This window comes from Accipiter gentilis, chromosome 26 (genome assembly GCF_929443795.1).
Source record: "Accipiter gentilis chromosome 26, bAccGen1.1, whole genome shotgun sequence".
NCBI lineage: Eukaryota > Metazoa > Chordata > Aves > Accipitriformes > Accipitridae > Astur > Astur gentilis.
The window spans coordinates 3,959,275-3,984,246 of record NC_064905.1 but is presented as its reverse complement, the minus strand read 5'-3'; the positions used below and the strand labels follow the sequence as shown (position 1 = coordinate 3,984,246).

At 41.3% G+C, this 24,972-nt stretch overlaps 1 protein-coding gene across 2 annotated transcripts in view; it reads left to right on the top strand.

Annotated features, from left to right (window-relative positions):
• The window catches only part of KCNIP1 (potassium voltage-gated channel interacting protein 1), a 299,265-nt gene that overhangs the window by 137,766 nt on the left and 136,527 nt on the right, over nt 1-24,972 (top strand). Inside the window, exon 1 of one of the 2 annotated variants that reach the window (XM_049829634.1) lies at nt 102-193. The exons of the other annotated variant lie outside the window; for it this stretch is intronic. The gene's annotated coding sequence lies outside the window, so the exon portion shown is untranslated. Of the gene's footprint in view, nt 1-101; nt 194-24,972 lie in introns of those variants that run through there. 2 annotated transcript variants of the gene reach the window in all.

The following is a 24,972-nucleotide window of genomic DNA, read 5'->3' as shown; positions in this document are numbered from 1 at the left end:
TGAAATTTTTCAGGGGTCCCTTATTTGTTTTCCCTTCTCAGTGACAGATTTTTGTTAAGTTTGAAGCTGTAACCCAAAATTTGTATTCTGTTTTCTTGCAGGTAAGTCTGGATTGGTCTGTTTGAACTGTGCAGTTTGGGAATGTAAGTGAACAAAGTAAGCCTTCTTCAAGCTGTCGCGGCCTGTTAACAAGGTCAGAGTGTTGTCTTTATTTTTGAGCTCTAATACTTTAAATGAAAATGGAATGGATAACATAATTGCAGATTGATACGGCTATGCAGACACAGTGTGATCTTTCTGTTTCAGATGTGAATGCCACAGAACAAATATGTTTTACTGAGAATTATTATACAGGCTACTGTTTCTCCAGTTCATCCTTAAACCAAGAGTGGGTGGAGATAATAGGAAATATTCATGTTACTGATATTCTAAAGGGTAATACAGCTTTTTAGAATATTTTTTCACTGATCATTTACATGGGTTCTCTAGTTATGATCAATTCCCAGATCTAAAAATTTCAGTGCCTCCTCTTGAATAGTGCCGAGTTAACAGGTCACATGCTGGAAAGCTTACTTTGTGGATCCGTCAGAACTGATTCTCTTTTATTAATCACCTGGCAATAGGATCTCGCTATAAGTCAGTAAGATACTGCTACTGGACTGGCATGCTTTGCTTCCTTCCTAGCCCTTGCTCTGTGACAACTCCTGCTAGCAGTAAGAAACCTCTTAACCTTGCAAGCTTCCTTGCGTTGGAATGAGCAGAATCCATTGAGATGGTGTCATGTTTATTGTGTCAGAGTTGAAAATTATTTCCTTTTAATTTTTCTTCCTCTCTTTTCTACTTCCATTATCTCCAGGAACAATTAAATTCACCTCTTGTCAAATTCTGGTGTTGGCTTTCTTTTGAACTGTTATCGGTGTGAATCAAACTGTGGCTTCTTTAGAAGTGCATACTATGAAGGATTCTGTCGTCCTAATCTCTGATTGTTATTCATGTACTGGTACCAGTACCAAAAATCTTTTTGCAATATTTCTGTACGCCCATGCTGTGGTATCTGTTCAGATCAGTGCTGTTGTAATGCTAATTGCAGGACAGATATTGATGATCAATACACAGAAAATGGTACACAAGGCACGTTCTCCTGCAGTCATTTGTGAAGCTTAAAATTGTTCGCTTTCCAAATACGGACTTTTTTCATATTTCAGCTGGACACTGTAAAAGGTACTCACTGTCCTCAAATTCATTGATTAGTTCTGCACCACTCTAGATTTTTTGCGTTTGGTTATCTCATTTCAATTACTATTCAGATCAGCCAGCAACATTTTATATGAATGCTAAGAAACTTCTTATGCTTGGCTTTTTTCCTTTCCTTTCCACCTCTGTTGACTGATGTTAGGATGTTTTTTATCAACTGAGAAAAGGGTCCATATGTTCTTTACAGCTGTATCACCGCTACCATTTTGAGGATGAAATAAGAAGGGAGTGTTTTCCCACGCTAGTGAGTGCCTCACTTCTGGAGTGAAGCTCAGATTTGAGGTGGTAGCAAAATGTGTTACTAGATTCACATATGCTGTATTTCTCTCTCTGAATGACCTATAGTTTTGTAGTAGATGCTGTATTTTTTTCGTCTGAAAGATTAAAGTGCTTTTGGTCATGCTCACCTGTCTCTTTTGGACATACTAAACATAACATCCTCAATATGCATTCACGTCCACTTTTGAACACCTTCTGGCTACCAGTTTTATACCTTAGCTTGCGTCCTGCACTTGGTATAGAATAACTGATTCACCACAGAGGGGTTACGCTTTCGAAGCCTTTTGAGTCTAACTTTCCATTTTTGGCTTTTGAAATCAGTTTCGCTTCCAAAACCTGGGTTAGGAGGCTCTTTTCCTCTGCAGCAGTTGATCAGCCTCTAATGCGTGGGTGTACTATTGACTCTGTCATGTCGTGATACTTCTGTGCCTACTTCTGTGCATACTGAGCTCATCCCTTAGGTACCCAGCTGTATTCCCCTCCACGTTCCTTAGATGCCCTCATCAACCTTGGCTTGGGGAGTTCTGCGCAATGAGCAGTCTCCACACTCCTTAAACAATTTATTCATCGCCTCCAAGAGCGATAAGCATCACTTTGAACCAGGCACATTGCACATTATCAATGGAATAAACATACTGAAGTGTAACAAGGCTGTATAGTATTTCTCATATTTTAAGGAACTCTGGAACAATTAATGGAAGAGGGGTTGGATGTGAAAATGCCATCCGTCATGTCTCATTGCGATAAAAAGCTGGCTTGTATTTCAGCATTTCTGTTTGAAACTTATAAATGCCTCTTTCAACAGTTTTTAGACCTAAGTAGATAAAAAGTTATTACACGTGAATATGAATACTGACAAATAAAAAAATAAAGCCTTAAAAATAAACACCTGATGCAGTCGTAAGTTATAAGCAGCATTTTGGAAAGAAGCTCCATTTTAAAGAAATATACAAAAAATAGCCTTCTGCAGATCCACTGAAGTAAAAATTAGTATTCAGGTCATATGGTCCTTACACTGGCTGCAAAAAGGATGCTGAGGGGTTTAGGAGACAAGTTAAAAATTAATGCTTTTGAAAATGCTGTCCATATATAGCCATTGTTTACCCCAGCATATCTCAGAACTCAGCACTATGGCAGATTTCATCAGGCTTTAGAATTTCATTTTTAAAAATACACCTCTTCTGTAAGCCTCCCATAACAAGTAATATTCATTTGTTACCCTCAGGCTAATGATAATATATGAAGAAAAATACGCTGCCTTAAAACAAAATGAATCCTAAAACCCAGAAGACTGGGATTGGCAGTTATCTTCAGTTTGTGTGGCATCTATAGAAAGCTGCACTGTCAATTTAGACCTCGGTAGACTGCGAAACAAGGAGCCTTGGGAAGTGTGTGTATGTGGGAGTCCTTCATATGAAGGAGAATTGTTACGAGAAGCATCTATTCCAGCTCACCTGGTGGGCTGTGCTCTGAGGATTGATTGCTGTATTGCACTCTGAAATCTGTTGAGGGAGCCTCTAGTTTGTGATTTATACCTTTATGCTGATGTTGAAATCCTCCTTGTCATTGTTTTAGTAGAGAAGAGGAACAAGTCAGAACCTATTGCTCTTGGAAAATGTAGGAAGGAGAGGCTAGTGATTAGACTTTTAATCAGGCAGGTTATTGGGATACCACCAGTGGAAAGGCAACAAGGAAATTCAGCAGAGAGAAGGGGTGGAGAGGATTCCTACTTTTGAGATATTTGCAATTTTAGTATGAAAAATGAGTAAGTTTATTTATTTTGTTTCATATCAAATCAGTATTTATAAAGTCTGGGTATTTTTATTTATAAAGAGAATTCTGCTTGTTCAGGGTCTTTGCGCTGTTCTTGGGGGAATGGAATGCAGAGCTGTAGCACGTTTAAAAATATGTTTTTAAGCATATCCTTAATTGTATTTGTTTGGGGTCCTGGGATTAGTAGAGGAGCCTTGCAGAGTGCAGGGGGTACCTTCAGTTTCAGTCTTGCCTACTTGATTAGGCACAGCACAACGCAAGAGATTTCATTGAGTGTGATGTGACCCAAAAGGTATTTTTAATAGTTAATGGAGCTTGCTGGGTGCTTTTGCAGAAGAAATTGCTAATATGGTTGGGAGGGGAAGAAAATAAAGGTTGTAAGATAAAAATATACTTATTTTTCTTTAAACTTTGCAGTTCTGGAACCCAGATGGTACTCATTAGCCCAGGTAAAGCAGCAATGGTAGTTTAACCATAGTTCTGTTTACTATGCTTTTTCTTTTGCTATAGTTCTGCAAGTATCTGTGGGCTAGGGAACTGATTGTGCTCATGTTCGTGTATAAAGACTGCTCTGATTTTGAATGAAATGAAATGTGACTTCTCCATTTAATTGATAGAACTGTTTGCTCAGCTTTAGCCATAGAGTCAGAATTTCAAGCTTTTCCTACTGTAGATTTATATATTTGTCAGGCATGGTCTTGAAAGCACCGATATGATGCAAGATGCTGAGGAACAGAATGCTTTAAATCTCCTCTAAGCAGACTCAGCTATTCTGGTCCTTGAAATGCCAGTCAACTCCCTGAGGCCTTTCTCAGTGAAAAATCGTATTGATACCACTCTCATGGGCATTGCGTGAGCAGTAATGCAGCAGTGGAAATGTTTTAGCCTGTAACCTTAAGTTGAAATATAAAGTAACCAACTTTTTACTAAAAACTCAGAGGAAACCTCAGGCTGCTTTTGGTTTTCTGCTGCAACTCAGTAGCTGAGAAAGAGGCTTACCTCCCCTGAAACAAAACTGCTATCTGGAACCAAATGACTTACAACCTGAAGTAGAGATGCTTACTGCTTTGGAGTTAAGTGGCTTAAATTTATTGTGAAACAGACTGTGGAGAAGAAAAACAGGTCTTTTTTTGATTGCTTTCTGGAGATTTGTTTTTGTCTTTCACTGTTTTACATTATTTCTCAGTGTTTCTTTTCCCATAACAACATCTCCCTTGTGTCAGAAAAAAATCCTGACGAAAAAATTCTCCCTGAGTTTCTTGTTTCTCTGTACTGCTGATGCTTGTACTGAAGATGGAAAGTGGTACATCATCAGGCTGTCTGGATAACCCACCTATTTCTGAAGCCTGCAACATAGTTCTGGCAACAAGAAGTGTCTGAAAGACAGAGCATGTCTTAAGATTTCTGTGAAGTAATTGATGTAAAAATTGAAGCTTTACACTGGAACCCCATTTCACCACGTGTTCTTCAAACATTTTCTTCCCTGAGGTGGAAGCTGAATGCTCAGTAGTCACTTATATATTGAGGAGTATACAGGCTTTTAAAATAATGTCTTATTAGTGTACAGGTATATATCAAGTGCCACATCATGAACATAGGCACAGCTCAGCTCTTGCCAAACCCAGAGACAAATCTGTTTTGTTCTGAAGCACTTTTTCTAGTGTTTGTGGCAATGTAAAGTTGCAAATATCTGTGGCCTTCTTAAGCATAGTTTAGGTTTTACAGAACTTTAGTTCTAGTCACAAGGGGACTAGGGTTACACCAAAGTTTCTGAGGACAAAAAGGCTCGCTATATTGGGATAACATATATTTAGTTCACAGCATCACCTCTGGTCTTCTGAGGAGAATGAAACTGGCACCTTGTGTTCCTGGTGCAACTTTCTCTCATGATTTTAAGACGTAATATGAATGCAAACCCTGCTACATATCTTGTGATAGTGCCTGCCTTTCTGATGGAGAACATAAATTCCCCTCAGTAATACAAAATCAGGTAGTCTAATCCTGCTAGCTCAGCTTTGTCTTCAAGTGGGTTCCTGTACTTCAGATCTTTTTCGGCATCTCTTCATCTTTGTTGTCTGGCATTATCGCTACCAAAAAAGGTGGAAGATAGCATATGTAAGGGAATGTTTTCTGTGCCACTGTCTCGTGTACGCTAAAGCAAGGGCAACATCCGTACAACCAACAGATGTATCTGTGATGTTTGAAAACTATCAGACTACTGCCCATCTGCTTTCTAGTCCAGTCATAATGTTATTTCCTGTAAAAATGGAAAACACTGAGCATAGCTACACATTCACTCATGCCACTCAAGCTGTTAGGAGTGTCTGGATCACCAACGCTTTGCTCTCTATAAATGCAATATTTTGCTATTGGGAAAACGTTTGACAGTGAAAAGACAAATACTCTACACCAAGCAAAGTGTTGTGTCTTGTGGCTGGGAAGTGTGGCTGTAAGGCAGCCTGTCTGTGAAGTCTCAGAAGACAGGTAAATTCTTCAATTCCAGATAGACTCATGCATGTAAAACATCAGCTTCTTTTTCCTGCTTTCCACTTGCTCCCAGCTGACTTCAACCCCACAATTCAATCAATTTAAATTTTTTCTCTTCTTAAGCAGAAGGGCATCTGTTCTGTTCCATGGCTGGAGTGTACTGCTTTTGTGCATTCAAGTATCTCATCAGCAACTTTTTTCTTGCTGCAACCATCTCCTTATGTTACCGCAGTGTGCAGATCTTCATAATTTTTCTCTGTATAGGTCTGTGATATTTCATCTCTCCTTGTTTGTTAGAGCCATAAACAGTTTAGCAGGTGAATAAATTACTGCTGTGATGCAATCATCATGACAAAACATGATTTCCTACTTCTGTATAGTTTTTCTAGATCTTCTGGATATCTGTCCCTATCTCTCGGAGATGGTTTCCCCAAAGTGATTGGGTTTTGTTGTGTTTGATGTGAGCTGAGAAGTGTCAGTAAGCCTCATGCATTTATTTGCATGCTTCAGGAAAGTTTATTTGTTGATACGTCTCTTAAATATAAGCACAGTGTACGCAAGTACTAAACTTTGCCTCACCAAATTCAAAAGCATATTTTCACTCTGAGTTTACAGCTCACTAATAATTTAGTCAAGACCAGGGAATGGCACTTGGCCTACCAGAAAGTTACTAGCACCTCTCAAGATTTGAGGCCAGCTAATGCTTTTGGAGGAGAAAGTGGAATTTTCTTTTGAGTTCATTAAGAATTAATCAGTCCGTGAGGTAATGGGGGAGTGTGAAGGTAAATGTATCACCAAGAAAAACTGTGTGGCATAAAAGCGAAGCTGGAGAATCCCAGCGATTCGTTCTCCTGTGTTGAGTTGATCATCGTTGGGTTACACAACACTTGGAAGTTTGCCAGATCTCTAAAGCCTGTTGAATTTGGTTTTGGAGAGATGAGAAAATTAAATTTGGTTGTTTTTACTTTCCTCACCTTTGTCCTTATAAACCTTTCTGATTCTGTTGTCTGTTTTCAATTAAATAAATGCTGCTGTTTGTTCTTTAGAGCGACCATTTCTTTGTTGAGGACAAATTCTAGGAAATTGGGTAACGTTACACAGTTCCCCTTTGTGGGATGGAGTGAGCCTGAAATCTGGGTACCTCAGTGGTCCTGAGGGCCAACATCCCTTTGCTTTTCTGCTGCCTTCTTGCAGGTGTCCACCCAACTACAGTTCCTTTGTAAAATATGTGTAAAATATGGTTGCTGACCATGTTTGCACACTTTTTATTTGATGTTCATAGAGACTAGGCGTTACTGTTCCCAGGCCCCTGTGTTATTCACTAATCTGTATTGAAAAAGATCAAACAACACACTGAGATTTCCCCCACACTGTAGGGATGTGTGTCGATATGTACTGCATGGAACGAGGTCTTTCATTTCCCTGGGTTTCTGGTCAGGCAACCATAGGAGAGAGAGCGTCTCCGTTGCACGCTTCCATATTTCAAAGTACACCCAGCACAGACTGGGACAAGACAAGAAGAGAAGAGTCAGCCCTTTGAAAATGCTCTCAGAGCACAAATGATCTCAGTGAAATGCATTGTTGATGCTCTTTGTCAGTGAGTGCAGATTTCAGTGAATATTTCAGGAAATCTTCATTAACTCAGATGCAGAGTACTCTAGCAGTGAGATTCTCTGGGTCTAAGTGGGAGCCTTGCCTGTATATGAAAATCAGGGTCAGACCTGCACTTCCCTTTGGCACTGCTTCATCCCATTATTTTCAGTTATGCTCTGTAAACCCCTGCAACAACTCCTCTGCCTCCTTGATATTTATGCCTTTTAAATATAAATGGACAGTTAACACCTTTTCCTGAGCCAAGTCATAAATATTTATTTTTTTAATCTATCTCTATAAGTCATCTGCAGCAGCCTTGTGGACGCAACCTTGTCATTCCTGCTGATGTACAGAATCAGCTGCTCAGCTTGAGTCTTGCTTTGAGCAGTTGGAAACTGCCCAGGGCCATGGTGGTGCAATTACTGTGTGGCGTGTGAGCCTGAGATGTGAATTTCTGTGACCTGCTAAGTTGCAGAGGGCATACTTTAATATCTTCTGCACAGCTCAATTTACAGCTCTAATTTCTGAAAAGAGAAAGGGAGAAAGTCAAAATTCACCACTGGGTAACTTTAAAATGGTTTTCTTACTAAGCAAGTCTAATAGAAAATGCTGTAGGAGAAATGAGTGCTTCCATATGTTAGACAAGCTAGGTAACTTTCTGCTCGGTCTAGTTGTCAAGCAGCACATTGCATCTTTATTTCTTAAATGTTCTGTTGAGGGCTATGATAAAAGGAACATATCTGCTAACACAACAAGCTGCCTTCAGACGTGAGATATGTCTTTCAGAATGCTGCTTCAAAACAAATATAGTGTTTTCTTCCATTAATAGATAATCTTTCCTAAGCTCTTAATGTATGTGATCTGACACGATATTGGCTAAACTTGCTATTTTAGAGAGCAGTGATTAAGTATAAGATTTGGTTCCTTCAAAAAGGAAGTGGTATTTTGGATTCTCTGGTAAAATTGAATCACCAGGGACTTGCAGTAGCTCTGGAAGCAAAACAAAGGTGGTGGTTCTCAGGCTATTTTTGTGGTCCTGATTTTTTACCCGTTTAAGATTATGCCAAAACCAATATATTTTGTGAGACGTGCTGAACCAAGAGATTCTCAGATACGCACGCGGTGGTTTGTCCTCTCATTATTTTCCCCCAGCACCGGTATGTCCAGAATACAAGTCTCACTGGGCAAACTGCATTTCCCAGATCCCCTGGGGTAGGGTAGGACCTCCTGTGATAACAATCCCACAGTTTCCAACAGTCTTTAGACTTCTGCCGTAAATCGGACAAACTCTAATCAAATGCAGAGTGCTTTGAACAACTAATTATCAGATTTGAGGAATCATATAACTAGATCTACTTGTAGGCCATTTTGAATCTTCTATGCTGTTTCTTTTGCATTAAGATTCACTCTAGATATTTGAAGTGTGAGCTTGTGCAATTTAAATAACAATATCTACCAGTCATGGGTGAAGAAAGAATTATTTCCACCTGTAAACCTGTTCACTTTTATCCACTAGAAAGGGAGTGCTATGCCATTATACATTGCTGTGAAGTGCTTTATTTCATGGGCTAGTTTCTTGCGGTGTTTTCTCTAATGAGAATGCTGAAATTATGTCTGTTTTGAAGCTGTCAGTTGAACACTGGGGTTGAATACACAGTTTGAATATATAGTTTAAATATTAAGTTAAATAGCTGATAGGGTGATAGAAGAGTGCTTTCACAGCTCATTAGTAATGTTGGTGGTTAACTCTATTCCATCCTTTGACGTCAGCAACTGTAGATAACTAAATGAGTCAGTGAAGTATGGTGTGGAGGAGGCTTTCCAATGGGTTTCTCAAGTGCCAAAGCTTTCTAAATGATGTAAAGAGAATTAGATACAAATCTGAAGGAAGCAGAGACTTCCATGAAAAACCATATTAATGCATCCAGATATCTGTGCCTTTGAAAGCCTGCCTGTGCCACAATATTGCATTTATACTTAATTTTTAGCCTAAGTCAGAACCTTTGCTTCAGGCCCTTGTTCTGCTGCTCTTAATGGTGAAATCCTAGACATGACCTTGATTCTCATCAACCCTTTGAATGAGGTAAGTTCGAACACAAGCCTGTACCTGGTGCAAACAGCCTTCCCAGGAAGGGAGGAGACCTTGGAAAGTAACTGGAGAGCCGAGCGACGGTCCTGCCCCTCGTGCCCCAGGCTGTGCCCAGCAGGGATGGTGGTGGTGGGAAGGAGCTCCTTCCTGCCCTGCCACCATGTGCCATGTGCATTGCGAAGCTGGAGCTACCTCTCACTTAAAGGCTGGGAGGGAGGAGAAGTTGTCACGTTGTGGCCTGAGCCTGCAGGGTGCTGCTTGCTGCCACCTCCCCAATGGCTGCAGGCATGAGAACGGCAGAAGAGTAGCTTCGCTGAGCTGACAGCCAGCGCTACAGCCGTGGCTGAAAAAAAAGGTAGAGATGGCCGATGACCAGAATGAACTGGTGTCTGTATGCAATAGGTAGCAGCTCCTTTAGATTATAGGACATTTGTCGCTGGAAATTGATACATATGATGGGAGAGTTCGCAAGACACTTTGTCTTCAAATAGAGTTTTCTTTTTTCCTTTTGAACATGACTTTGTCTTGGGGGTTCTTTTTCTCCTTATAATTAGAAATCAGAAAGCGAAGGCAATTGGCCTACTAATGCTGCCATGCAGTTTTAAAAATTAATGGCAAAAGCTATGCGTCGGACATCACGGCCGGGCTACAAGTCGTACTTGGGATGAGAATGTGGCAGCGTCCCTGCAGCTATGAGTGGGCGTACTGCTTCAGTGGTCGCAGAGCCTGCCGCACGTTCCAGCTGCAAGGCAAGTACGGGACTTAACCACTGGGCTGTTCATTTTCTAAAATAAGACCAGGAAGGTGAGAGCTTCACCCAGTTAAGTTAAAGATTAAAATAGATCTTGATTTTTTGGCAAGTCTGTATGTTGTGCTAAGATAGGGGATTTTTTTCAAGAATGGGTCTTGAAATGGCTTCCTGTATGATAATCATAAATTGCAACTAAAATGTAAAAAAGGCAAAATGTTTCCTTTCTAGGGTATCATACTCTGCTTGTTGAGGCAGGGTTGGTTCAATCCAGCAGTGCCTCTTCGTGTTTGAGCAGACTCCTGGTTTGCTGATCCTCTTCCCTAGGAAATTCCTGTTGTATATTAAAGATAGTTATGATAGCCGCTTTTAGACTTTTTCAAAAGCAGAAAAAACAACCAAAGGAGTTGCGTGTTTTTCTAGTCCAGTTCTTTCAGTGGAGGGAATGCTTCTCACGGGTTTTTGCCCACATTTATGTTAAAACAACAGTAACGTATCTGAGCCTTGTCTGTGGTCGGGACAGAGTTTTGTGCAGTCAATGCTCCACACAGTTTTGCTTGTAACAGGCAGGTGACTGGCTGCTCAGATGCTGGACGACCCAGGTTTTTCCTGCTGGTAAATCCGGACATTAAGCCTTGTTTTCTGCTGTGATGATTGCTTAGAGGAAAATTCTTCAAACTAAAATTTCACCAAAATTCTGAAAACTTGCTTTATTTTTCCACTGCTCTGCTATGCACCATATGTTTTTTTCTCTCATACCATTAGCACCCTCCACCTCCTTTTTATAACAGAGAAAAGGCAGTCACCGTATTTGCTATGTTGAGTATCTGGAACGCTCTCCATTGTCATTCAGTTGAGGGAGCTGAGGCTTCTCTGAAGCCCTCTCAGTATGATGTAGCCAATTTGACTAAAGCTTCAGGAAAGACATGAGAATCCATATGCAGTGCTTTTGCAAACAGCATATATCCCTGACAGCCTTGCAAGCCTGTGGTGGCGGTCTGTTTTAACTCCAGTTTCATGCTTCCTCTGACATGACAGGTTTTTACACAAGGAGGCATTAATTACCTTGACACGTTAATTTGTTTTAATGTGAGAGGTTCAGCTGCTTTCCATGCCTGTTGTTATCTGTCCTCCCTGCTAAATCCATGAGAGCAGAATGGCTTTGTATGGCTGGGAGCATACTCACGAAATATCTGGGAGTCTCATTTTCTGCCACTGGCTCTGCCAGGACAGACTCAATGACCTTAGTCAAGTCGCTTCATCATACCATGCATCCCATTCTCCACCTGTAACCTGGGTCCATGATATACCCGCAACCTTGGAAATCGGTCGTGAAGTGCATTACCGATCATTAGGTGATGTTGCTGCAGTTGCCTCTCGGCTTCTTCTTCCACTGCAGCTCTTGGTGCTGGTTTACCGCTGTTCTGCTCACAGGTGATTTTGCATTCTCTTGCTGCGGGTGCAGGCATTCAACAAGTGTGCATACAGAACCATGGAAATTTGTGTCTGAGTCAGATTTAAACAGCCTCTTTAAAAAATGGACCATGCTGTGACTAGGAGTTCAGTACAGATGTTAACTGTTACTTTGGAAGTAAATGTGTGCCTAGTGATCGCTTTGGAGACCACTGGTATCACTGAACCATAATCAAAGAGTCATTTTTTCAGTGACGCAAGCTGGAATTTCTCCTCAGCATTCACCTGAAAATTAAATCTCTGCCTGAGAAATCTTAATTTAATATTTTATCATTTATTTAGACTAAGAAAGTCCCACACTGCTTCTGAAATCAAAAATGTAAAAATAAAGAATTAGAGTGTGAGCTGCTAGCAGACCCTGGGGGCTGGGAAAACTGAAACACATTTTGCAAATGTTTTGCACTGCCTTTTCTGGGATGGAGTAGCAAACAGAAATGTGGCAGTTGCTTGTGTTAAAAGTGTAATTCGGCGTTCATACTGCTGATTGTTCCTGGATTAAATCACTGAACACTGTTGATAGTGTCTATATTAAGAACATGGTTAGTAGTCTGTAAAAAAAAATAAGATGACACTGTCTATATCAAGGATATGACTAGGATGGTTTAAAAAACGAGAGTGTGGCAAAGTTGTCTGTGAAACACTGAAGTGTGAAAATACTGCCCTGGACACCTAACCAATACTTACTGTACTGTTTCATTATACAGCACATAAAGTAGGAAAATGACAACTCTCTTTTTCAAAGACTTAATTCCCATTTGCATTAAATTCTCACTGCATCTTTTTCTATGACTGTATTAGAAAAGAAATTATATTATTAGATGTGAATTTTATTCACTGAATAAATTGGAATTTATCATTATTAGCATTTGAGAAAATACTGAGAGCATTAAAGGAAATATTGAAAGAGCTGGAACTGACACATTTGCCATAAGTTTAACAGAGCTGTATTTAAAAAAGATGTGCATGTGAAGACACTGAGGCATAATGAAGCCTCCTACACACACCATGGAATGAAATATTTATACAGTAATCATACTATTAATAAAATGATGGATCAGCCAGCGTCTGCTGCAACAAAACTCAGCTGAGCGACTGGTTACTGCCTAGAGGAGCAAAGCAATGTAAGAAGTGAGGAGCCCAGCGTACGGACTAGCTTGGGAATCCCTGTCCCGAATTAGCTGTGTAATTGTGTACTACCGTGACTTTGCAAAACAGTCTCACGTTGCAGCTGGCACTGTCCCCTTCTTTATTTCTTGTGTGAAGCGAAGGGCCAGGGAGCAGAGGGAAAGTCTGCGGCGCTGCTTGTGCTGCTGCCATCCCTGGGTGGATCCCCCTGAGGGCTGTAGGTGTTTTCTGCAGTGATCTGCCTTGGTTTCAGTTGTTGGTAGATGGAATTCTGAGGCCATCAGGAACAGCTGGCCTTGATCAGAGCAGTGCAATCTCAGGGGCTTTGCTGTCAGCTGCTACCCTAATCAGAGTGGAGCTGTGATGCTGAACGGGTCATCTTCTCTTTGGACTTGGCCCAGTTTCCAAGGTTTAAAGAAAAAGAAAAGAAAAGAAGAGATTTGTGTAGGGGAGGAATGGCGGATGGAAATGAGAGGAGCAGTGTATCTGGGCTGTGAGCTGAGACAGTGGGGTCAAAACGTAGACATGCCCTTAAGGGTAGCTGTAAAGCAAAATTTAACTAACAAATAGATACTGTGCTGGTCCTGATTGCTTTCCTGATTCCTGCTGTTTGCTGCATGTGTGAGTTAGCTGAGAGACGTTTCCTTGTTTGCTAAGAATGGAAGGGTGATGTTTCTCACAAGTGTGGTGAGGACACTGGCACAAGCCGTTTATCTGTGTGGTCCCCAGCATTGCACCCAACACGTTACCTGCCAGACCCATCTGGATGCCCAGTTCTGCACCAGTTCAAGCTATCCGACATCAGAGCACTGTATGTGAGCATCTCCCAGAGAGTCTGCCTAGAGAAAAGCTGTCTGTAGTTCTGCTTTTTTTTTTTTTTTTGGCCATGTCTTTCTCCTCCTCTTTTCTTTTTGTTCTATACTTCATGCACTTTAATTTTTATCTCATGCTATGAAAAACTAACTGCAAAGCAGATGCTAATTAAGCAGTTACTTAGGCCTAGCATCCATACCTAATGAACTCCCAGGAATGCTGGATTCTGCTTGCGTATTGCAGTGATAAACAGAGTTTGATTTCCTGGTGTTCTGTGTCCCTCCTGCGCTCTGTGATGGCCTGGAAGTCCAGCCAGGTAACTTGCCCCCTGGCATTGCAGCACACTGCTGGCCGGGCACCCAGTCCTCCTCCCTGAACAGAGAGGAGGAATTAAGGTAGCAATGCCCACAGTTTCACTGCGTGTACGTACATGAATGGATAATCAGATACTGCAATCAGTGGTAACTGGATATTTTCCTCCCAGAATTCTCCTGTGTTTCTCTGTTGACAGGAGTGTTTTCCTTCACAGTGAATTGCTGAGGCTCAAAAAAGAGCGACTGAAAATTATATTGAGAGTTTGTTACAAATATGATATATTGCTATGAGAAAGTAACTAGGATGAAATGCACAGCCTGCAGCTTTGTTCTGTCGGCTTCACCCAAGCTAAATAAGTTTTGATTGGAGTATATTTGAGTAGGTTCTTTTTTTCTCTCTCTCTCTCCCCAAAGACACTATTGCTGGTGGCTTGGGCTGGCCAGAGAACAGCTGGGAAGTACTCTGAGGTTTACAAATTGCTTTTTTGTCTGAAAAAAGAGGAAACATTTCAAATAGCTTTCGTGAAGTAGGGTGCAGACCAAACAATAATTCAATTACAAAAGTGTCACAAGAGGATGGTAGGGTCTGTGGAAGTGCCTTCTCTACTTTTTGGGGGTGGAGGAGGCCCTCCCAGGTTGGAGGTCTGTCACTGGGCAAGGGCAGCTCTCTGCCCTGCATGGGCTAAAGCACAACTTGGACTTTGCCTCTTGAATCCAAGCAGGGAGGGAGAATGCCTCAACATGTCAAAGAGCTGGGTTACTCTGGAAATGCAGCTTTTATTAAAAAAAAATCCATTTCTTTGGACCATTCTTGCGTTCTACAAAACGGATTTTTTGACAAGAAGAAATTATATGTTTGTTAATTGGTTGCATTGGTGGTTCAGCTGAGAGCAGCAGCAAACCCTAAGAGTGGTACAAGTGCACTGGACAGTGAGAAATCTTTCCAAAGAGAAATAAAATTAATTTTGAATGCTTATTGGCATCATTCAGCTCATGTCACTTTTAGTAGGAGCAGAGGTTTTAAACTCGACCAAAATTAAGCTTAAGTTACTTTCTTCTTTTTACCCTCTATCCCAGTCCATTTCCATCAGGTAGTGTTTCTTTTGCTTTCTGTACTAAAACATTATTTATTGTTATATATTATAATACCTTATGTCTGCACTGTCCCAAAGATTATTTCATTTCCATAGTAATTGGATTTGATACTTCAGTAAATTCTTAACCTCCCCTCAGGAGTGTTAAGGCACAATGAGAAATTTGGTAAGGAGTTGTGAGATCCTCAAATGAGGTTTGATAGTGAGGAGAAGCAGATAAGATTTATTTTTGAATGGGGATACCTGAGAAAAGCTGTAGATGCTGATGATGTTAGTTATATTGATAATGAAGGAATACCTCTAAAATATTAATACATTGGAATAATTATATGGGAAACAGCTTAGTTTAGGCCTTTAGCAACACCCCGCAATGCAGCAAAACATTGCTGAAGTCAATGAAAAAAACATTAACCAGCTTTCAAAAGAGTCTTTGGGTTTGATTCTGCTCTATACGGCCATACAGGATCCATTTTGTAGTTCCAGGAGGGTAAGCTGGCAAGTGTACAGAAGGCCTTGGTACTCAAGTCCTCGTAACATCATTTAAGTACTTAATGCAACTTGACAAGAATATCCCGGGAGACATGAACATAAAATATCAGTTAAAGACAGAAGTACACAAATGGTTAAAAAACAATAACTGAAAACACTGAGTCAGATTTCAGTCTTTCAGATGAGTATTATTAATGTAATATTATAATAATTACAATATTTACATAAGTTTAGACTTTTTTAGAAATATCTCTCTCTTACTTTCAAAGTCAGATTATCCCAAAATGAGTAAACAGAATGAGTGCGGTAGGTGACCTTGTGGGCAGAAGTGGCAGCCATTGCACTGCATTTGGCAGGCCAAATAATCGACAGTTACCAGAACAAGTGGCCAGACTTTCAAAAGGGTTTGGGGTTTTGGTTTTTTTTCCCAATTCTGTGCATGTCTGAAACTGGCTGCAAATAGGGAGAGCTGAGTGAAGGTAAGTAGGAAGGACAGACAAGTGCTTGCTAATGTCTGCTGTTAAGGTGCTTAGGTGGGAATAAGGTCCTTCAGAGAATCTGTTCCTAACTGTCAGGTCCAAGGACTTGGAAACGATTCCAGTTTTCCTGAGTGCTTGGAAAAGCGCTTCCTGAGGCAGAGCAGTAAGTTGCACGCGTACTGTGTCCTTGGTGCCATTTCTTGCCTTTCCTAGTCTGGGAACGGCAGCTGACCTACACCAAGGGCAGTTGTTCCACCATCTGCACAGAGGCCCCAGGGCTGTGCAGCAAGAGGGAAAGGCTTTTGTTTCTCACATACCCTCAAACTGTAACAGTGATTTCCCTCTAACAAGTCTCTTCTTACCTTATTTAATATTTTACTAGATTCCTGTATTTGATGTAAAATGTGTGTGCGGTGTGGGAAACGATACTCAAATGTGTAGCTAACCTTCTGTAAGTGTATTTCACTTGATGGGGAAATACGGCAATAGGTTATTTTCTGAACTAAATGATTTTGCTTTGAGTTTTCTGAAGTTCACTTTAGTATCATGCAAAGAATGTGTTTGGACTTTTTCCTCTGTGTTGTTAAAGTGTGGGATCTCTCTAAAACTGTAATTCAGTGTGAAAAAGGAGCATCAGATTTTACTACATATCAGACAGATTTGGTGAATTTTGGCTGTGACAGAGAGGAAATGCTAAACAAAGTGGTTACTGTATATTCTGTTGCCTTAGAGACTGAAACATCTGTATCCATGCAGGCAAGTGATGCAGACATGGTAAGATTTGCCTTCCTTACATTCCTGTGTTCATCTTGCTGTCAATGGAAATGTTTTATGGAGGCAATATGCTGGGCTTCTTTAGCATTGTATTTGACTGGTTGTGTGGCATGTCTTGGACTAGGAGAGCTTTTTAATTAAAGTCTAACTCTGATGTCAGGACGCTCCCTAAGAAAAGATGGTTTTACATGAATAATTTTTCAAGATGAACTTGGAGGGACTTGAAATGATTGTTGTACTGGTGATAATTGTTGGATTTGTGAAGGCACTTGAGCATCTGGGTCTCCTAGAAGGCAATTATGAAGGTAGGATGTTAAGAAACAGAAAATATTTTATTCTGAAAGCTGTTTGCTGCAGAGCATTATACTTTAATCTGTACGTGCATGTGCAGTGTTTGAGTATCAGAGGAGCTGAATAGCAGCTGAAATAACTTTAAATGCTTTCTTGAGACAAATGAAATGTATTTAGATGTCAATATAGTATTGTAGCTTTCATTGCAGCTCCGAAAAGAAATGTGACATAATCTTAAACCATTCTTTGTCTGTGTTTAAGATTGTTTCAAGAACTTTAATACAGATTTGTATGCTTTAGTAAACTGCAGCTTGCATCCCGAAGCTCTGAATGAAAGAAGGGTTTACGTTTTAGTAAGTTTATCATTGTAACTTCTCAATTTGTTCTAATTGCTGGAAACGTCATGGCTTATTTTTAGCTATTGGCTATTATTAACAGAAAATTCAAAAACCTTAATGAGCTTATTTGGATGAATGTTTCTGTTATAATCAGTTTAGCCCTCTTTCAGAATATTTATCTTTAACAAATCTGCCTGGTCTTGCTCTCTAGTCTCATGTATGTTTTAGGAAAACACTACCGATTGAAATGTAAATATGCTTTGTAGGAGATAGTTTGAGGTAGCTGACTGTTAAAGATACTTTAATTCTTGTTACCTCTCTGTTTTTATAAACAATGTAATTCATGTAGAAACACAGAAATGTTAAATAGAGGCAGAAAGGATGAATTTTAGACAGTGAGCTCTATAAATCAAAACATGTCTGTGCAGTTAGCCTCACTGTTTAATAGGAAGAGCAGATTTACAGTGTTCCTAAATGTTCCTGAATATGATATACATTGAACAGCTGCTTTTTATAGAAACTTGAGGGTCATTTTTCATGGTAAGCTAGAAGTACGCAGGTATTAAAATAACCTTCAGCTACCCACAGATACCGAATAATTATTCCTTTCTGCTTCAGAGTCATGACAACCTGGAAAAGGCGAGGTTGCTGGCCTGACATTAATTACACGACAACATTTAGTACAAGGTTCAAAGAACCTTGGAAACTAGCAGCAAGTACTTTACTGGAGGAAAAAAGTTATAAAACTTCTGGTTCATTGCTTGTTTGCTTTATTTTAGTTCTCATGGATGTACCTGTTTCTCCTAATTCCTCCTGGTTTGATTATTTTTCCTAATCTCTTATATGTTTGGATTAATCAAGAGGTGCCTGGTGATAATTGTTGCACAGCATTTTGAAGCTAGGGCAGTGATACAGATTGTTTAGCAATTGCTTTATGTACCAGCTCTAGCTTTGCAAGGTCTATTGAAATGATCAAATTGTGCATGCAAGACAGAGTGCCGATAGAAAAATGCATTTATTCTGGCATTTGTGAGCCTTCAGAAGTCTGTGCTCCTATCATAGAAAAGTGTTATATGGTATCCGATGTACAGTTAATTTCCTGTCTTCAGCCCTGTCTGCAGCTCTAACAAAGTCTGTTACAAATTGGTCTGTCTGAGCACCTGGGTTTTTTGGAATCCTTTTGTTGTCTGCCTGAATGCATTCAAAGGACAGATGCTATTTACCAACTTGGGGTGAAAAAAAAAAAAGAGCACTGAAGAAGGAAGCTTTGGGAGAGCACACTTCTTGGGTTTGGGTAGCTGCATCTTCCGGGTGCCCAGTCTCCTCACACACTTGTGAGCTATACTCATGTCATGAGGGGGGAATTGCACATTTAGTACCACTAAACCTTAAGGAGAGAGAAAGTTTGGGATATTTGAATAATTCAGAGTGAATCATAATGATGTCTAATTGTTTTCTGATGAAGTTTAAATTAAAATACTGAGCAGGAGATTTGAATTACTTTGTGAATTATACTGAAAAAGGGATAAAGTAAATTTTACATTAAGATGTTAGAACTGCAGGTGAAGTTGACAAATTCAGACTCTGTAGTTTGAACATGTACACAATTATGGCTTCATTGCAGTTGATTCTGCCATGTCCACCCTTGTGTAAGAACATACAGCACATATATACTTTGATGAAGGTCTTGTCCTTGCGAAATCTGCTGCTTGCTTTGTTTTAATGATACGGTGTCTTAAGTGAGGTTGTCACTCGTTATTTTCCAGCAAAGACTATTGACTGTTTGTTACAATAGGTTAGTTCTTAATGCTTGCGTGCTGGTTGTTATACAAAGAAATTATACTGCTATTAACTTCTATTAGTGTTAGTAGCCCTGCTTGACCTGTAGGACTTACAGGGTATGCTACTACATAGGAATCTACGCTGCCCATACAGTATAAATTCCTCAAGTGTGGGTTATCCTAGCAAGAAAACAAATTTCTGTGGCCACACTTCATTATGCAAAAAGAAAATATGTATCGGCTACATACAGCAGTAGAAAGGTGCATACTGAAATCTCAAGCACAGCATATGGAGTGCTGGCAAACAACAGCCAAAATAGCTGGAAGGTGTCTTTGGTCTAGATCACTCATCGCTGCAGTTCCAATCCCTGAAACAGTTGTGGACCTTGTTTACATGGAACAGCTTACAGCAGTACAGTGCTAACATACTGTCTACATGTTGAAACCACTGTAATTGCTATTTAAACTCATCAGTATTATCTATATAGAGACTTTCAAAGTGACTTTTACAAATATGAAATCTAAAATCTATACATTTTTAAATGGAGGAAGAGGACCAGAATTACCAGGGGCAGAAACAGGCTACACTGCTTGAAACTGTGCACCCTTGCAGCCAGTAATGAATAGGCTCTTCTGGAGGTTGCTAGCACTAAAAGGGGATGCCAGCCTTGGAGTTTTAGTTCTCGGCTCTGGCTGGCCTTTTGCTCTTAACATTTGTGGTCATCTAGGCAGGAGAGCCAGCTGAGAAGGCTTTGTGCTACTGAGAAAGTGTCTCTGTCTAAACATCATGTGGACCGCTCAAACCTATAAACTGCTTTGCAAAAGCATCAGCCCAAACCACCTGTCATTAACTGAGTGAAGGGGAGGACTTGAGAGTTTTCCTAACTAAGCTTTTATTTGTAGCCCAAACTGGTTTTGAAACAATATACAAAAGTTCACAAAAACCAAATCCTCCCATGCTATTCCCCATCTGCTCCATTTGTATTAAAATATAGTGGAGAACAGTTTTTGTAGCAGCTGCTCAACACTAGATGTTCCTGGGGAAAACTATGGTCTTTCAGCTTCAGCCTGTGGTCGTTTTGTGAGGTATGTTACGGGGTAAAGGGAAGTAGCGATGTTTCCCCCGACAGACCAGGCGGCAGCTTCCAGCTTCCCCAAGATATGAAATTTGCTGTCTCTAAGTGATGAGAAGCCACAGTTCCTCTTCAGAGACTCCTGTATTGGCCATGACTTAGCAGGGAGTATTAAAGTGAAATTTCATTCTGGGCTGTTAAAGGCCAAACTTGCACTTTCTTCTTGATTTAGCGTAATGTCCATCTCTTCCACCACTGGAAAGTACAGTGATTTGATGGTGTTACTGATCTATGTTATCTCTCAGCTACTGAATTAATATTCAGGCTCATGAACCACTTTTGTTAAAGGCAAAAGAAGCTCACTGTACGCCAGTCCAGACTAAATGTTTGCACCAAGAATCAGCATGGTGCATGAATTGACAGGTCTAAAATATCACCCAGTATTCTTCCAGAATTTGTCTTGCACCTTGCATTTCTAGCATACTCTGTCCACTCTACCACCACTGCAGTAATTATTTGTAATAATTATTTAATATGTAACGCTTAGCCCTTTGGAGGGAGTCTTGGCACGGGTCCAGGCTCATGCTCAGCCTTGAGGCTGTGCGACCGTGCGCAGCAGCAGCCGCCTCGGAGTCGGCAGGTCAGCAGCACTCACATCGTGAGCACAGAGGACTCAAACTGCTGGGGTCCGATTATCATGGAAGTGGTTCCCTGAAGGATGTAATTCTGTGTTAAGTGTACCTAATAACCCTGTGAAAGGCAGTGTATCTAGATGTTTCCTGTGCAGTGACAACTCATGTTATGGAAACAGTATTCTTGTGAACGTTGCATAGGAGCGACTATACAGCGTCTGCAATGCACAGTGTACAGCTGTGATGTGTTGGAAAAGGGAAGGGATGCTAAGGGTCTCTAGAGAAAGGCAGACCAATGAGATGATTCTCTTGACAACTGAAGTTCAATTCTCCATGTGGACCTTGTAGTCTTAGTTTGGTTTGAACACCTGTATATTAATTCCCATCTTCTGGGGAGCCGGTAGCGTGTAATCTTGAACTTTTAACTGTCTGTTCCTTAAATCTCTTAGCTCCTTTTCATTTTCCTCCTTTATTTCCTTTAAGAAGGTGCCATTTTAAGTCTAGGCCCTGTCTCACTTCCCGTACATTGCTTTGCTCTGGCGTGGCTGTTGGGCAGCTCTTAGGTGTCAGACGAGGTTTTCTTAAAAGCCAGCTGCAGTGCTCTTGAGTCAGTGGTACAAATGGCTCTATGTGGCTAACTGAATGGAGTGTGTGAACATGAGCAGGGAAAAGTCGGCCTGCACTAGCACTTTTACACAACAAAACGCAAGAGCACTGCTAGAAATATATGGTCACAGAATGGATTGAAAGGCCTGATTTTGTATTTTCTGGTACCCACACTCAGATTTCTCCCTTTGCTAATCCCCTTTTGGGCCCATCTGTGACTGTTCTTCCTCTTAAAAAAAAAATTGATCGTGCCAGTGTCCCTGAATGAGCTGTCGTTGAGTGTCCTGCTAGTACAGGGGTGGCTGTGGGTAGACTGATCCAAAACAGCACCTTCCAGAATAACAAACAAGACAACTCTGTGTATGTATTTGCCTTTGCGAACTGTGAGATACATACCGTACTTGCAAAAGGAGATAAAGCTGGCCAGCTGTTGCAGGCTTGCTGGCTGAAAGGATATCATTATCAGAGCTGTAATATTTTCTTTGTGTTACCCTAGCAATTACAGCACAGTTGTTTGCTGTCTCTCTCCTCATACTTGTTGGTACTTGATACACACTGACTCCTTTGCCCACAGCATGCCACACAATGTGCCTTCAAGAGAGCCTCCAGCTCTTGGTCAGCACCTCTGTTTTGGTCTGCACCAAGTTATCGCAATTAACCTAAAAATGGGCATTGGTGTCATTAATGAACTTATTTTGGGGGTGTATGGCTTCACCTGTGGACTCAGTATAAGCTGTTTGTAGCAAGTACTCAGTTTTCCATTCCAGCTTTGGGATTTTTACCCATTGCACATTCTCAGCTTTCTGAGTGGCTAACGAAATCTTTAGAAAGCATTTATACCTACAGAGGAGCTCTGGCCTGCAAGTCACTTGTGTGCACTAATGTAAGCTAACAGGAGTGTGCCACTGTTTGTAAGCACAGAATAACCAAAGGACAGGGACCTCCTGAACAGAAATAAGCTTGTTTGCTACTGCCTGCCATGGTTTTCTACATCCTAACCACGACAGGAGTGTGTCAGAGGTTTTCCTCTCACTTCTCCAAGATGATGCTCAGACAGGTGGAATGTCTTCTTCTCTCCATACTCAATTTATTCATATGTAAAATGGAGTTAAAAGTAATGACCAGATTCAATTTGCTCCAAGCTTAACCTTGACCATAAAATACCTGGAACTTTTAAATGGAAAGGTACTAAATCAGTAGACTTTAAACCCTAAGAACCATAAGAATGATGATGGAAGAAACAAGAAGAGCCAGCAGATCAACACCTGGCTCTGAGCCTGGTGTCACAGGCAGAAATTGTTTTTTTTTTTTATCATGGGTTGGTTTACATGACACCAGGCCTGCTGGCAACAGATGGGGTACACCTGTCACAAAGGGGGAAAATGATCTTTACACAGGAGTTAGCAGGGCTCATTAAAAGAGCTTTAAACTAGATTTGAAGGGGGAAAGGGATAAACCAGACTGACTAGAGATAAGCCTGGGGGCAGCAGGCCAGTGTTTGAGGGACAGTGTGCTAGCAAGGTCCTTCAGTCTGCCATCTCAGCGGATGGAGATCCATGCTGCAGCAAAGACGCAAGGGTTATTGATGTGTTAGAAACCATGGAAGCACCTGAGAATGATCATGTAGGAATTAGGGCTTCTCCCCCCAGAAAGGTGGTGGGATCAATAGCACAACTGAAGTGCATCTATACCAATGCATGCAGCATGAGCAACAAACAGGAGAAGCTGGTAGCCAGTGTGCAGCAGGAAAACTATGACATAGTTGCCATCACAGAAACATGGTGGGATGGCTCACACAATTGGAGTGCTGCAATGGATGGCTATAAACTCTTCAGAAGGGATAGGCAAGGAAGGAGAGGCGGTGGGGTAGCCCTGTATGTTATGGAGGGGTTTGATTGTCTAGAGCTTAATGACGGTGACGATAGGGTTGAGTGTTTATGGGTAAGAATCAGGGGGAAGGCCAACAAGGCAGATGTCATGGAGGGAGTCTGTTATAGACCACCCAACCAGGACGAAGAGGCAGACGAAATATTCTGTAAGCAGCTGGGTGAAGTCTCACAATCACTAGCCCTTGTTCTCATGGGGGACTTCAACTTACCAGATGTCTGCTGGAAATACAATACAGCAGAGAGGAAACAGTCCAGGAGGTTCCTGGAGTGTGTGGAGAACTTCCTGACACAGCTGGTGAGGGAGCCAACTGGGGAAGACGCCCCGCTGGACCTGTTGCTTGTGAAAAGAGAAGGACTTGTGCGTGATGTGACGGTTGGAAGCCACCTTGGGCATAGCAATCACAAAATGATAGAGTCTTTGATTCTTGGAGAAGCAAGGAGGGGGGTCAGCAGAACTGCTGCCTTGGACTTCTGGAGAGCAGACTTTGGCCTGTTTAGGGGTCTGGTTGACAGAGTCCCTTGAGAGGCAGTTCTGAAGGGCAAAGGAGTCCAGGAAGGCTGGACATTCTTCAAGAAGGAAATCCTACAGGCACAGGAGCAGGCTATCCCCATGTGCCAAAAGATGAGCCAGCAGGGATGAAGACCATCCTGGCTGAACAGAGAGCTTTGGCTGGAACTCAGGAAAAAAAGAAGAGTTTATGACCATTGGAAGAAGGGGCAGGCCACTCAGGAGGACTACGAGGATGTCGTGAGGTTATGCAGGGAGAAAATTAGAAGGGCCAAAGCCCAACTAGAATTTAATCTGGCTACTGTGTAAAAGACAATAAAAAAAATTTCTGTAAATACATTAGCAACAAAAGGAAGGCTAAAGGAGAATCTCCATCTTTTATTGGATGAGGGTGGAAACATAGTGACAAAGGCTGAGGAAAAGGCTGAGGTACTTAATGCCTTCTTTATCTCAGTCTTTAATGGTAAGACCAGTTGTTCTCCAGGTACCCAGCCTTCTTTGCAGCAAGACAGGGACAGGGAGCAGAATGAAACGCCCATAATCTAAGGGGAAATCGTTAGCGACCTGCTACACCACTTAGACACAAACAAGTCTGTGGGGCCAGATGGGATCCACCCAAGGGTACTGAGGAAGCTGGCAGAAGTGCTCACCACACCACTTTCAATCATTTACCAGCAGTCCTGGCTAACTGAGGAGGTCCCAGCTGACTGGAAGTTAGCAAATGTGACGCCCACCTACAAGACGGGCTGGAAAGAGGATCCAGGGAACTACAAGTCTGTCAGCCTGACCTCGGTGCCGGTGAAGTTTATGGAGCAGATCAATCCTGAGTGCCATCACGCGGCACATACAGGACAACCAGGCGATCAGGCCCAGTCAGCATGGGTTTATGAAAGGCAGGTCCTGCTTAACTAACCTGATCTCCTTCTATGACAAGGTGACCCACTTAGTGGATGAGGGAAAGGCTGTGGATGTTGTCTACCTGGACTTCAGTAAAGCCTTTGACACCATTTCCCATAGCATTCTCCCAGAGAAACTGGCTGCTCATGGCTTGGACGGATGTACTCTTCTCT